Source organism: Heteronotia binoei, chromosome 4 (genome assembly GCF_032191835.1).
Source record: "Heteronotia binoei isolate CCM8104 ecotype False Entrance Well chromosome 4, APGP_CSIRO_Hbin_v1, whole genome shotgun sequence".
NCBI lineage: Eukaryota > Metazoa > Chordata > Lepidosauria > Squamata > Gekkonidae > Heteronotia > Heteronotia binoei.
Genome location: NC_083226.1, coordinates 116,300,961 through 116,315,824, shown reverse-complemented (window position 1 = coordinate 116,315,824; position 14,864 = coordinate 116,300,961).

Sequence of the window (14,864 nt, the reverse complement as noted above, 5' to 3'; positions counted from 1 at the left end):
CTTATGGGCTTAAAATTTGCAGAGTCTGAGTGGTCACTGGTCACGCTTCTTGAAAATTGGAACTATAATTGCATTGATCCATGCCTTAGGCATGTGCCCTGTAGAATTTACAATGGTAAAAAAGGCAGCAAGTGGAGGTGCCCACCATTCAGGGTTTGGTTTTATTTTTATTTTATTTATTTATGTATTTATTTATATTAAGATTTATACCCCGCCCTTCTCACCTAGGTGTCTCAGGGCGGCTTACAACACAATAATTAAAACAATTTCAGTTTAAACAATTAAAATACCATTAAACCATAATTTAGTAAAAACAAGATAGAATAAAAAACATTTCTACAGGTATCACATCAGGACCAGGAGCTTTACCTGATTTTAATTGGTCAATGAGAGGAACAACTTCTTCTGGAGTGACAGGGGGCCATATAGGCATATTGTCAGGAATGAGGTTGGTCATATGGAAAGCACCTGGAGCCTCCTCTTGGAATATATCAAGAAAGTATTGATACCAAATAGAGGGAGCAATGACAGAAGGGCTGGAAATTCCTGGTCTAAGTGCTCTGTTAACTAGTGTCCAAAATTGTTTCGAGTCATTGCAGGAAATAGCAGTTAAAAGTCGTCACCATTGTTTTTGGACAAAGGCATTCCTCTTGCTTAATGAGGTTGCCTACTCTTGGGCAGCTCTGACAAACTTTTGAAGATATAATTGTTCTATTGAGAAATTTCCAATCTTAAAAAATCTGATAACAAATTGGTGGGCCACAAAGAATTGTGTATTTGAAAACAATGCTAAACATTTGAGAAATTTCACCTCTCTATCTAAGATACTATACAGTCTTAACTACCTGAGATGCTCACTTTCCTAATCACTCTCCCCTTTAGATGCTCAACCACTCTCAGTAATCTATGCCTTTCAAACCATGCTCAGTCCTCATCAGGACTTTTGAGGAAAGGACCTTTTTTCTTTTTTTTTTTTTTTAAAAACTCATTATGAAGTCATATTTTTAGACATATCTTGGGATTCTCTTGAGTATACAGTAAGTTCTACCTTGTTTGATAGTGACCTTGTTTTGCTGTCATACTGACAGGTACAATTAAAGTTCAGTATTAAAGGGCATGATCAGGGGTGTAATTTGAAAATGTATTCATACACATCCCAGTATGTCTCTCTAGAGCTTTTCAGAATTGCAAGAACCTGAACAGGCCATAGCCACTATCCTCAGGCCCATGCTACGAGGGGGCCTGTAGGGGCACAGCCCCCTGACTGCAAGGCAGGGCCCCCTGACTTGGGGCCCCTAATGAGCCTCCAGTGCCTCGGCTGGATCATTCTCCATTCTGCCGTCATCATACACCATTGCTTCTGCTTGCTTAGGGGACATGATCATACACAGTTGCTTCTGCTTGCTTAGGGGCCAGAAGAATTCTCTGAGCCCTCAGCAAGCAGAAACAACGGGGCACTTTCGGAGCCCAGGACTGAAAGTTAAGCTCCCTGTTGCTTGCTTAGGGGCTGGAAGAAATCTCTGACCCCCTGCAAGCAGAAACAATGGAGCACTTTCAGTGCCCAGGACTGAAAGTTAAGCTCCCTGTTGCTTTTGCTTGCTTAGGGGCTGGAAGAAATCTCTGACCCCTCAGCAAGCAGAAACAATGGAGCACTTTCAGTGCCCAGGACTGAAAATTAAGCTCCACCTTGTTTCTGCTTGCTTAGGGGCTGGAAGAAATCTCTGACCCCTCAGAAAGCGGAAACAATGGGGCACTTTCAGCATCCAGGACTGAAAGTTAAGTTCCACGTTGGGCTGACGTTGGGCTAGAGGGCTTGCAAGAAGAGGCCATTCTGGCCCTCAAGTGGGGCGGCGGGGGTAGGGGGCAGATGGCTCCATTGCAGACAGGGCAGGGTAGGGTAGGCTGCCGCACACAAGTGGAGGTCCCGGCTGAAGTCCAGGGCTGGGGATCAGTGGAGAGATGATGTTTGCCTGCAGGGGTTTTCTGGCCTGGTCTCGCTGGCCACGCGAGCAAGGGTGGGAGCTGCACTTGGGCAGCCTCAGCTTGCCCTCCAACAGGAAGAAATCCGAATTGGAGGTCTTGTAGCCCCAGAAGTCAGTTGCGGCTTGGTGGCACCTTCCACCCCCTTCTTGTTTTGCTGGGCTTGCCTAGCTGGATCATGCTACAGGTAAGGGCAGGAGACCGTGCGGCACGTATCTAAACCTCTGAGTGGCTCCCCACCAGAGCTGCTAGAAGACAGGTGGAAAGGGATCACCTTGGGGCAGTTGTGGGGAGTGGGGAGGCTGTATGGCAGTGAGCTGGCAGCTTTCCTCCTCAGCAGTGGTAGGAGAGAAGGTCATGGAGGTTGTGACCACTATGTGCCCCCTAAAAAAACCAGGGCCCCCCAATTCTTCAAATCCTGGCTAAGGGGCTGAATATCCTCATCTTCTTGTGGTGGGTTAGTTTTAGTTTTGTTTCTTTTGTTTTGCACTTTAACTGACTTTCAGCTGTTTTCAGTATTCCATGCTCCTGAGGCATGCAGCATGCTCAGTACTCATTAGCCCAGGGGTAAGGAACATCAGGCCTGAGGGCCATTTACGACCCTCAAGATTTACGACCCTCAAGATCACTTGGTCTGGCCCTCAGGGATTGCTGGGCTGAGCTAAGCCACATGGTGGCTTGCCTAGGGCCTGGCTGGCCGGCCAGGATCACTGCAGGGCCTGGAAAAGTCACTGTCACAGTTCAGGTAAGTTCCCCCCTCATTTCTTTATTTATCTTTCTTTCTATTTCTTCCCCCCATTTCTTTGTTTCCTTTAATTCCCCCTTCTTCCCCTTCCCCCCCATTTATTTATTTTCCTTTATTACTCTTTCTTCCCTCCATTTCATTTTCCTTTCTTCCCCACATTTCTTTCTTTTCCTTCCTCCATCCCACTGTCTCTGTGGAACCTGAGTGGTGGGCATTGTGAAGGACTGCTGCTGGGGTATGTGGGTTCCTTTAAAGGTCTGCTTGGAGCATCTACAGTTTACACTTGAAGAGAGGGAAGAAGGGAGGGGTGGCAAGGGTGGCAAGCTAGCTCCCACTAGTCAATTTGCATGTGATTATCCCAGATGGTGTGGCCTAATATGCTAACGAGTGTTTGACCTAATATGCTAATATTAGTGGATGTGGTCTAATGTGCCTGGACATAGGCATTGGCCTAGGGTGGCAGGCTGGGGTCTTTGTGTGTGTGTGTGTGTGCTGAATTAGGCTCTCTCCATGTGACTTCAAACAGAAAAACAATTATTTGCATTAATTTTGCCGGCCTGAATTGTTATCCCCAAGTGGAGCACTGTTTTTAAGTTGATAATTTTGTATGGCCCACAAATGATGTTATAAATATCAAAATGGCCCTTGGCAGAAAAAAGGTTCCCCACCAGGGCCGGATTAAACCCTGTGTAGGTCCCTAGGCAGTTGAAATCTTGGGGGTCCCCTTGCAAATTATCTCAAGAATTGGAGCACCCACCCCACTGCCCGTGGCCCTTGCTGCAGCCTGCAGGCATCGATGGCTAAAAAGGCAAATGCAATATTAGGCTGCATTAACAGAAGTATAGTGTCCAGATCATGTGAAGTGATGGTATTGCTTTACTCTGCTCTGGTAAGACCTCACCACATTGTGTTCAGTTTGGGGCACCACATTTTAAGAAGAATATGGACAAGCTGGAAGAAGTCCAGAGGAAGGTGATGAAGATGGTGAGGGGTCTAGAGACCAAGTCCTATAAAGAAAGGTTGAAGGAGCTGGGCATGTTTAGCCTGGAGAGGAAGCGGCTGAGAGGTGATATGATCACCATAAAGAGGATGATGCAGAATTGTTTTCTGTGGCCCCAGAAGGTAGGACCAGAACCAATGGGTTGAAATGAAATCCAAAGAGTTTCTGGCTCAACATTAGGAAGAACTTCCGAACAGTGCAGTTCCTCAGAAGAACAGGCTTCCTTGGGAAGTGGTGGACTCTCCTTCCCTGGAGATTTTTAAACAGGGTCGCAAAGAGTCAGACTCGACTGTGTGACTGAACAACAACAACAACGGATGGCTATCTGCCAGCAATGCAGATCTTGTGAATTTAGGGGGAGGTATTTGTGAATTTCCTGCATTGTGCAGGGGGGTTAGACTAGATGACTTTGGAGGTCCCTTCCAACTCTATGACTCTATGGCTGGTGAGGACTGGGAAAGTTATTTTAAAATTTACTATATGCCACATATACTGTATGAGAATATGCTTACATTTCATGTTGAAGATGAATAGTTAGCACATAGTGACTAACACAGAACAGAATTCACAATATCTGGCATGCACTAGAAAGTAAGTGTGGAAGAGGGAGCATCAACCATTTTGTGATTCTTTACATACCCTGATTGCTACTGTAAGAAGAAATAACCTTCAACAGATATGCATCCTATTTAAAGGTAAGCATGCATACATATTCAATAGGAAGGAGGTGCTCTAAGGCTGCACTGAATATTGGTTCTCATATCGGTATAGGACACATGTGCCCCATTTCTTGTAAAAGGTGAAAGTATTCTATGTACTACAGGGTACTTTCTATTTGTATTTTAAAAGTTTATATCCTACCTTTCTCCTACGGCAATCAGTAACATATTTCTAAAGACATCTTACATAAAACCTGTCAGGTATCAAAAACAGACAAAAAAACCCCTTCATTTAAAATGTCCACAGAAACAAAACAATTTTGTCCTTCTGAAGACCAACAGCAATGTGATCCTTATTAGCTCCACAGAGAGCTTATTCCACAGAAGTGGAGCCAGTACAGAAAAAATTCATGAGCATCTGATTGCCAGCTCTGTCACTCTCAGGGAAGGCAACACTAACCAATATTGATCTTAGAAGCACACTGATGGCATGTGGATTCACAAGACTGATGTCTTTCAGATATTCAGCATCACAATGCTATCCATGACTCCTAGCCTTTTAACACAGTCTACTAATGACTATAAAGCAGAGGTGGCCAGACTTGCTTAACATAAGAGCTACATAGAATAAATGTCAGATGTTTGAGAGCTACTAGACATGAATGTCAGATGTTTGAGAGTTGCAAGGAAGGAACCTTTGAATTAGGTGACAGTCCTCATCTAGGATGCAAAAACAATAGCCACATTATACTTTTTATTAGGTTCAACCCAAATGACTCCCAATATTGCTCAATGCACAGCAGCCAAGAAGGTCTGAGCGCCTGCTCCGGCTGCAATGCCACTGAGGATGTTCTCCGCAGCTGAGAACGAAACGTCTGGAAGGAAAACTTTCTCCAGTAGAACACGGCACTTGATCCCGAAAGATTCTACAAACCCTAATGATGTTACCAGCCGTGAAAACCTGAAATCTTTGATTTCTCCAGAATTCTTCATCAGTGAACCTCAAAAGCTCACACATTTTTTGTATCATCTATTTACTTAAATCATATCTCATCTTTCTCCCCAGTAAAGACCCGAAGCAGCTTACATCATTCTTCTTTCCTTCATTTTATCCTTACAACAGTTCTGTGAATTAGGTTAGGCTGAGAATGTGTGTGTAACTGGTCCAAGACAAGGTCACCCAGCAAGCTTCCTTGGCAGAGTGGAGATCTGATACCCAGGCCTCTCAGAACCTAGCCTGACATTCTTAACCACTACTCCACAGTTGCAGTAAATAAAAATAAATAAAGGAAGGAAGAATGCACAAAGGCAGTGCTTTCAGCTGCCATGGAAAATATATGCATCGATGGTGCCAGACTTCCTGGGAGTAAGTCCCATTGAATAGAGCAGAGTAGGATTCTGAGTAGACCTGCTTAAGACCCAGAGTCACTGTCAGCTTAACCTACCTTCACAAGTTGTGAAGATAAAAATGAAGGAGGGAAGAACAGCATTGTGAGCCAGTTTGAATCCCCACTGGGGAGAAAGGCAGCAAGGTATATATATATTACAGTAAGTAATGATTGGGGGAAAAGTCACAGTGCTGAATTAGGGCCGCTGTCAGGGAGCTGGAGTTCTCTGGGAAAGACAACTGATCTCAGAATAAGTGGCCACTTTCAAGGGTGGATCTAGGGATCCATTCAGCTCCCCCCTGCCCGAAGCACAGCCCCAAATCTCCTGGAATTTCCTAAACTGGAACTGTCAAACCTACTAGGGCTTACTCCCAAATGAATTTGGGGGGTGGGGATAGGAATGCTTCCTGCTGATCTCCAGACTGAGCATTTTAAGTCCTGGGCCTCCCACTTTTTATTTTACAATGTCAACCTTTCATGCATAATTTTGGCATTTTTTTCTCCTGTTGCCCCATCGCTAATGAAATATTCCCAGGCAGGCTAGACTGGCCCTTTTTCATGATAGTTTTGGTCAATGAGCCACAGGCGCAGAAAAGTCCAACTCGGCCAACCTCACACTCCAAGGAGGGCAAAAAAGAGCGCCAAGCCCAAGGGACAGGTGCATTCCAAGGGCCCCCCTAAGTTTCCCTTTCACACTGCAAGGGAACCAGCAGAAGAAAGCAGTCAACTTTTCCTCCTCACAACACATGAAAGGAACCTGCTGCTGGTGAGCTCATGCGCCCCTCCACCCGCGCCGCGGCAGGCACTGGGTCCTAGTGCTCCTCCGACATCTTTCTGTCTCTCCACATCTTTCCAAACAAGTGCCCAATCAGCCTCCACTCCCCTCTCTCCCACACACACAGAGGAATGCACGGATGGAAGGAGGCCACTGGGTGCTGTTGCAGGGGCAGCAAGGAGCTCTGCTTGGCTGGAGGAAGAGGCACGAGGAACACCCTGGCTATGAAAACTGTTCCCCATCCCTGCATTAGCCCCTTTCCACTTTTGGTTAATTTATAAAGTCATAATTTTCTGCATTCCTGGGTCCTCCAAGTATATGGAAACCCCTACCTTGTCTGTGCCTGATTTTGCTGCTTTCATTATTGGCACAAGCTATCTAGTTTACTAGCAAATATAGTGATGCTGTCCTGACGGTCTAAGCATGTCCCTGATATTCAGACTTTATTTTTGTGATTTTATTAAAGGGAAGTTGAAAAAGATTCCCGCCCCCCCCTCCCCCCCGTGGCAGACTCTTGGGAATCAAATGTAGTCAACTGCTCACTTCTGCATGCATGAGCAAAACAGAATAAGCAAATTCTAATTTTTTTTGTTTTGTTTTTTTGCTTAGAACAGGTCAAATTCATTTGTTATGAGGCCAGATCTGACATAAATGGGACATTGTGGGGCCAGGCCATGCATATCATGAAATCTAATGCCAGGAGGTGGAGATATAAACTTTATAAGGATGCAGAGAAATACAAAAATGCTTAAAACTCTTGTGATGTTTTGTTTAAAATGGGGGAATAGTGGGATTTGGCAGTACAATTTTACAAATAAAACATCAAGAAAAAACACCAGGATCACAGCAGGAACTAGAAATATAAACCAAATATTTAAATTGCTTTAAGCAGAGGAAAACATTAAATGGCAGGGCATTGCAAGCTTCTCCCCCTGCCCCCCGGTCTACTCAGATTGGCAATGGCTCTTCAGGGTAATATCCCCCTTTGGCTGTGGGTTCCCAAGTTAGAGTACTCACTAGGCACCAGTTCTAAGGTCCATTCAACAGAGACATGCTAGCTCAAAACATCAACCCTTTATTTGCAAGGTCACACAACTCCAGCAAGGAACAGCTTCTAACTGGCCATATAAATGCTGAAAGGTGAAACTGAGCTCCACTCCATTAAAATGCATTGCAGCACAGACAAAGCTACAATGAAAACACAGCATGGATTTTCCATTAAAGCCTCTAACAGACCTTAATGGAAAGTCTATTCCACATTAAGAGACCTTAATTGAAAGTCTATTCCAGATTTTATTTGCAGCTTTGCAACCCCAGAATTGCTTCCTGCTTCAGCCTACAAAGACAAGGAAGAAGGAGCTGGGAACTTCAGCAGCCTTGGAGCTTCAAAGGGTGAGGACAGGAAAGGGGGAGGAAGAGAAAAGTGCCCTGCAGGCCTGATTGAAGCCCTGGGTGGGCCAGTTCCGGCCCATGGGCCAGACATTTGACACCCCTTTGAGCTTTTTACATATTTTTGCCTATTGTACTTATTTCTTAGCACAGCAGTAATTAATAAATTAGACACAAGACTGGCAAAGCCAAGTACTCTCCAGTCCCATTTCTTTCAGTGGGAAAGGATTAAACACACACATAACTCACTCACTGAAATCAACAGAATGTAAGAGTTTGACTTCCACTGAATTGTGCCAGCTGAGCACAGTTCATTTCTTGAAAGCACTTTATTCATGTGTTTACCTATATAAGAAAGAACAAAATCAAAAACTCTTGAAATTTTCTTCATCAGGCTGAAATTTTATTTCACACTAGTACGCATATATGAGATTTCAAAAAAGTTACAGTCCATACAAGCCAGAATTGAAATATTTATTAGTAGAATTCAACAATAATGTGTATTTATAGCTTTACCTCAAAAGATTTGCAAAGCTCACAGTATTACAATAGAACTCACACTATATTATTATTGCTTCTCAGAATACATAATTTCCCCTGCTTAGCTTCTTTGTGCATATCCATTTTAGGCTAAAAGATTACTAATGGCTTCTAGAAACTTCAGCTTCTGTTCAAGCAAACAGCTGGGGAATTAAGGGTGCAATAAATCACTGTGATTGACAGGTCTGGCATTTCACCAAGATGAATCTCCAGCCAGTAGGTGTGGAATCTGAATTTTTGACACATGCTCTAAACCTGTCAGAAACATGTTTTCTGTCCCTTCAAACAAAATACCAGACTATGTAAGTTCAGTATTCTCTCTTTCATATGAAAAACTCAGTCTAAAACAGCTTGGTAGCTTGTAGACATTGTAAATGCTCAAGATATTTAGAAGCTAGGGTTTATTTCCAAGGTCACAATAGATTCTGCAATTGTTCAAGCAAATGCATGCATGAAAGTAGATACTGTTTGTTTCCTTTTCCCTTTTGTCAAATTTGACATAAAAGTAGCATTTTTTTTCTTGTTGAAGACTGAGGAATGGATGCCAAGAGTTTTAGGTTTAAGCACTTCCACTCAAATGTGCTGCCATGTTAACCTAGCTTGTTCTGAGTTCCTGGAAGAGATACAGACAAGATAGAACATAATATGAGGATGTGGAGAGACAACACAGCAGAAATTCATCAGTGACCATCACAACAGCACCTCATTTTCTGATGGTCTTCAGCAAAAAAGAGAACAAGTGGTGAGGGGAGGGGAGGGGAGGGAATTGCATCCTAAGGTAGGCATAAAGTTGGTACATAAATACTTAGTTTATTTAAATCAAGTCCTCAGAGACAGATGAATCACATTCAAGTGTACTAAAAGAACATGTGGACATAATTTCTGAGCCTCTGTTCATTATTTTGTGAGAATTCTTGGAGAACAGATGAGGTGCCAGAAGACTGGAGGTGGCCAAATGCTGTCCCCATCTTCAAGAAGGAGAAAAAGGAGGATCCATGTAACTACGAACCTGTCAGCTTGACATCTATACCTGGAAAGGTTTTAGAGTGTTAGATCATCAAACACTCAGTCCTTCAGCATTTAGAAAGGACAGCTGTGATTATTAATAGCCAGCATGGGTTCATCAAGAACAAGTCAAGTTGGACCAACCTTATCTCCTTTGTTGAGAGAGTTGCTACCTTGTTGGATCAGGGGAATGCTGTGGGCATGATTTATCTTGATTTCAGTAAGGCTTTTGAAAGGTTCCACGTGATATTTTTGTTGACAAGTTAATAAAAATGTGGTTTGGACCCTATTACTGTTAGGTGGATCTGTAACTGGTTGACAGATCACACCCAAAGACTGCGTGTGAATAATAATAATAATAATAATTTTTTATTTCTATCCCGCCCTCCCCGCCGGGGCAGGCTCAGGGCGGCTCACAGCATAAAATACATATTACATCAGTTCATATTATAAAAACATAGTTAAACAATTATAGGTTGTTAAAATTAACATAACAATAGTAATAATAATAATATGGCGTTATAGCATCAAGTTTTTAGTCGACTTCCAAGAATAAAACATTTCAAGAATAAAACATTTTCAGCAGCATATCTAGCTTTCCCACTAGTTCTGTCACTAGTTGAAGGCCATCTTGAAAAGGTGGGTCTTACAGGCCCTACGAAATCGATCTAAACATCTTAGGGCCCTCACCTCCTCAGGGAGTTGATTCCACAATAATGGAGCGGTGACAGAGAAGGCCCGATCCCGGGTGGCCTTCAGTCTGGCCTCGCTTGGCCCAGGGATATTCAACTGGTTTTTCCCAGATGACCTCAGTGCCCTCTGGGGCTCATATGGGGAGAGACGGTCCCTCAGGTAGGCAGGTCCTCGGCCATATAGGGCTTTAAAGGTAATAACCAGCACTTTGTATCGGACTCGGTATGCCACCGGCAGCCAGTGCAGCCCGCGCAGCCCCGGCTGTATGTGCTCCCACCTTGGGAGCCCCAGCAACAGCCTAGCCGCCGCGTTCTGCACTAGCTGCAGCCGCCGAGTTCGACACAAGGGCAGCCCCATGTAGAGGGCGTTGCAGTAGTCCAGTCTCGAGGTGACCGTAGCATGGATCACCATTGCTAGGTCACGGCGCTCCAGGAAGGGGGCTAACTGCCTCGCCCGTCGAAGATGAAAGAACGCGGACTTGGCAGCAGCCACTATCTGTGCCTCCATTGATAATGAAGGCTCCAGAAGAACCCCCAAGCTCTTGACCTTATGCGCCGCTTTAAGCTGCACACTGTCAAGGACTGGCAAGGGGATTTCCCCTCCCAGGGCACCGCGACCCAAGCAAAGGACCTCTGTCTTCGTTGGATTCAACTTCAGCCCGCTTAGTCTGAGCCAACCTGCCACGGCTTGCAATGCTAGGTCTAGGCTTTCTGGGACGGAGCCAGGCCGGCCGTCCATTAGTAGATAGAGCTGGGTGTCATCAGCATATTGATGGCACCCAAGCCCAAACCTCCGGGCAATCTGGGCAAGGGGGCGCATATAGATGTTAAACAACATCGGGGAGAGAACTGCCCCTTGTGGCACCCCACATACTAGTGGGTGCCTCCGGGACCGCTCCCCCCCAATGGCCACCCTTTGTCCCCGTCCTTCGAGGAAGGAGGAAAGCCAATGATTACTCATTCTCTTGGAGAGGAGTAACAAGTGGAGTGCCTCAGAAATCTATCCTGGGCCTTGTGTTGTTCAACATCTTTATAAATTATTTGTGTGAAAGAATAGAGAGGATGTTCATTGAATCTACAGATGATACTAAATTGGAAGGGGTAGCAAATACAGAAAAAGACAGAATCAATATACTGTTCCCTTGGCAGTTTTGGAGGGCAGATATAATAGCATATCTTACTATAATAGAACATGCAGATGTTCATATGATAAAATCGAAACTATTGAACATATGATTACGGAGTGTCCCCTATTTAATGTTGAGGCTAATTTAGTCATCCCTTTACTTAAAAATATGGAATTGCTAAATGTGTAAGCCCAGGTGTCATAGCTACTATCAGATACAAATGATCATGTCATCCTCTCAGTAGCAAAATTCATTGGCAACAATAATCAAATATAAGAGAAATAATACTGAGTAAAGTCTTTTAAAATAATATTTGGTTCTAACTATTGCATAAGGTGATGGCTGTATGAGCAGTACTAGATAAACAAAATCAAGATACTGCATGATCTTGACAGGCTGGAAAACTTGGTCTTAAAGTATCAAAATGACTTTAGATAGATAGATAGATAGATAGATAGATAGATAGATAGATAGATAGATAGATAGATAGATAGATAGATAGATAGATAGATAGATAGATAGATAGATAGATAGATTTATTGTCATTGTTCTCCACAAAAAGAGAGCAACGAAATGAGGTGCTCTTCCACAAACATACCAACACATCAAACACACATATTCATATTCATACCATTTAAATACATCTAAAACCATTAAAACCATTAAAACCATTTAAATACATCTAAAACAGATAAACATTCATAAAACCATTAAAACCATTTAAATACATCTAAAACAGATAATCCTTCATAACCCTGCATTTAACCTAACCACAGCACTTGGATAGAAACTGTCCTTAAATCTGTTTGTCCTAGCCTTCAACACTCTATATCGTCTACCTGACGGTAAGATCTCAAATAGCAAATGGCCCAGATGTGAAGGGTCCCTTAGGATCATTTGTATCTTCCTTTTACATCTCATATTATACAGATCCACCAATGAGGGGAGAGAACATCCGCAAATCTTTTGTGCTCTTCTCGTCACTCTTTGGGGCACCCTTCTCTCTGCTTCCGTGCAGCTCCCAAACCACGCGCAGAGGCAATAAGATAAAATGCTCTCAATGGAACTATGATAAAAGGCAACCAGCAGACTCCCTGACAGTTGTAGTGATCTTAAGAGTCTTAAGTAGTATAGTCGTTGCTGGGCCTTTTTCTCTAGAGCTAAAGTATTTGCCCCCCAGATAGAGATAAATATAAAGTTCTGTGTTTAAGTCAGAAAAATCACATGCATAATTATAGGACGGGGGAGACTTGTCTTGGCAGTAGTACATGTGAAAAGGATCTAGGGATCTTGGTAGATCATACACTGAATGTGAGTCAGCAGTGTAATGCCGTAGCTAAAAAGACCAATACGATTTTGGGCTTTATCAACAGAAGAATAGTGTGCAGATCATACAAAGTGATAGTATCACTTTATTTAGCTCTAGTTAGACCTCACTTGGAGTATAGTTTTGGGCACCTCAGTTTAAGAAGTATGTTGACAAGCTGGAAATGAGGATGGCAAAGAGTCTGGATACAAACTGCTATGAGAGAAGATTGAAGGAACTGGGCATGTTTAGCCTGGGGAGGAGACAACCAAGAGATAATATGATAGTAGTCATATGGAGGATGGAGTGAAGTTGTTTTCTCTTGGACCAGAACCAATGGACTGAAATCAAATCAAAAGAGTTTTTGGCTAAACATTCAGAAAGACTTCCTGACAGTTAGAGGTGTTCCTCAGTGGAACAGGGTTTAAAGGGACTGAACAAAATAAACTCTGAAACAAGCTAGACATAGATGTGTTTTCTCTACGTTCTGCAGAAATCTTGTCAATAGTTTCTTTGGTTTAAAGTATTTTATGGCTAGGCACAGAAGTTTTCATTGTCACTTTATTCTTACAAAAAAATAGCATTTTAAATGAGAAAAATGAAAAACCAGAATCTGCTCATGTCATGAACCCAGTGGGTTGCTGCCTTACACTGCCACCACTCTGGATTGAAGGTCCCTTGAGAAGGCCCAGAGTACCCCCCAAAAATGCCCCTTTTAGCCGAGAAACATCGGCGTGATGCCTAGGCAGAGAACATTAGAAAGATAAAGGTTTATTAATGCAGGGATGGGTATTTAAACAAGGCAAGGTGCTTAACAGATATAACAGTGTATAAAGGAAAATGAAAATAAACCCTAACGCAGCTACCTGTACTCCCCTAGCCTGCTAGTCATCAGGGCCCACAGCCCTTTTCCCCAGGCCGACTGCCTGTGACTCACCCTGCCTTCTGAGTGAGGGATCCTTCTCTCAGCCACAAACTGTCCTCCAAGCCTGACTCTGTGAGAGAGAAAAACACAGCCCACAAAGTTTATGAATCAATCACTCACGCAATCCCTGGACACTGATTGGTTACAGCAGGCACCAGGCATCGTGGGGATTGTAGGCTGCGTCTACTTTCTACTCCCACACTGGTCTCTAGGCCTAGGGAGGCCTAGTCCTTGTCTTGTAGTCCTGCACAGATCATGACAGCTCACATAGACAATTCAGCTGGAATCCCAGATCTGAGAGAAAGGGACAATGAGCTATGAATAGGGGAGAAAATGTTTTATTTTGCTTCTTCTAAGTAGAAAGAATTGGAAAGATGAGGAGGCCTGTGAAGGGGGACCCCTGAATAATTAACGAATACCCCTATGATAATGAATAAAAGCATGCTTCTGCTTTCAGAACTAGGATATCTGATGCAACCCTTCGTTAGAAGCACAGACAGCCCCGTGGGTGTGAATTCAAGGTTTTATATTAGATAAAGAGACAGTGACCTCATTGAGGCCTCTGGATGTGTATTAGATAACAAAGGGGCCTCAGAGAAGCTTCTTGCTGGAGCTGATAAAGCATGGAGACAGGAGGAATGGAAAAGTACTAGAAAGAGTTACAAGGGGGTGGGGAATATTGAATCAGATAAGCCTGTGTGCTTGCGCTGTTGGGTGTCTGTGTGAATAAAATGGTCTGTATGTAGAATGATTTGAACTTAGTCGTTCTGGGGGCCCATTGCAACTAAGTTCTGCTCTTGGTACCAAAAGTAAACCTCGTTTCATACCAGTAATGTGTGCGAACCTTGTTATTTCTCTGCTTCACCTGTCAGATTTGGAACTGAGGGGTGAGTGGACATAACTATTATTCACCTCTGCCACCACAGAGACCAAAATATGTTTTCAGTGATTTTGTCTATTACTATGATGATAACTACCAGAGGCCACATTCTCACTTCATAACATAGTTACGGCAATGTGAATCTCTGATTATTTGTATTGTGGAGAACTGAATACAAATGACTGATTCCAAATAACTGAGCTTTCTCCCTTCTCCCTGAAACATGAGACATTTGTGAGACCCCATTGTGAGAGCAAAATTGCCTTCATTTCTTGACGCCAACCTAGAATTGTTATGTTCATTAGGTGAAACAGCTTTGCTAAAGCTATAGGAGATTCTCTCTCAAGAGTAGTGAAATATCACTAAAGTGTTTTTTTTAAAGCTTACTATTTATTTATTTTTAAAGTATTTTTTCTCCCCAAAAGGAATGCAAAGCGGCTTACAATACAAAAC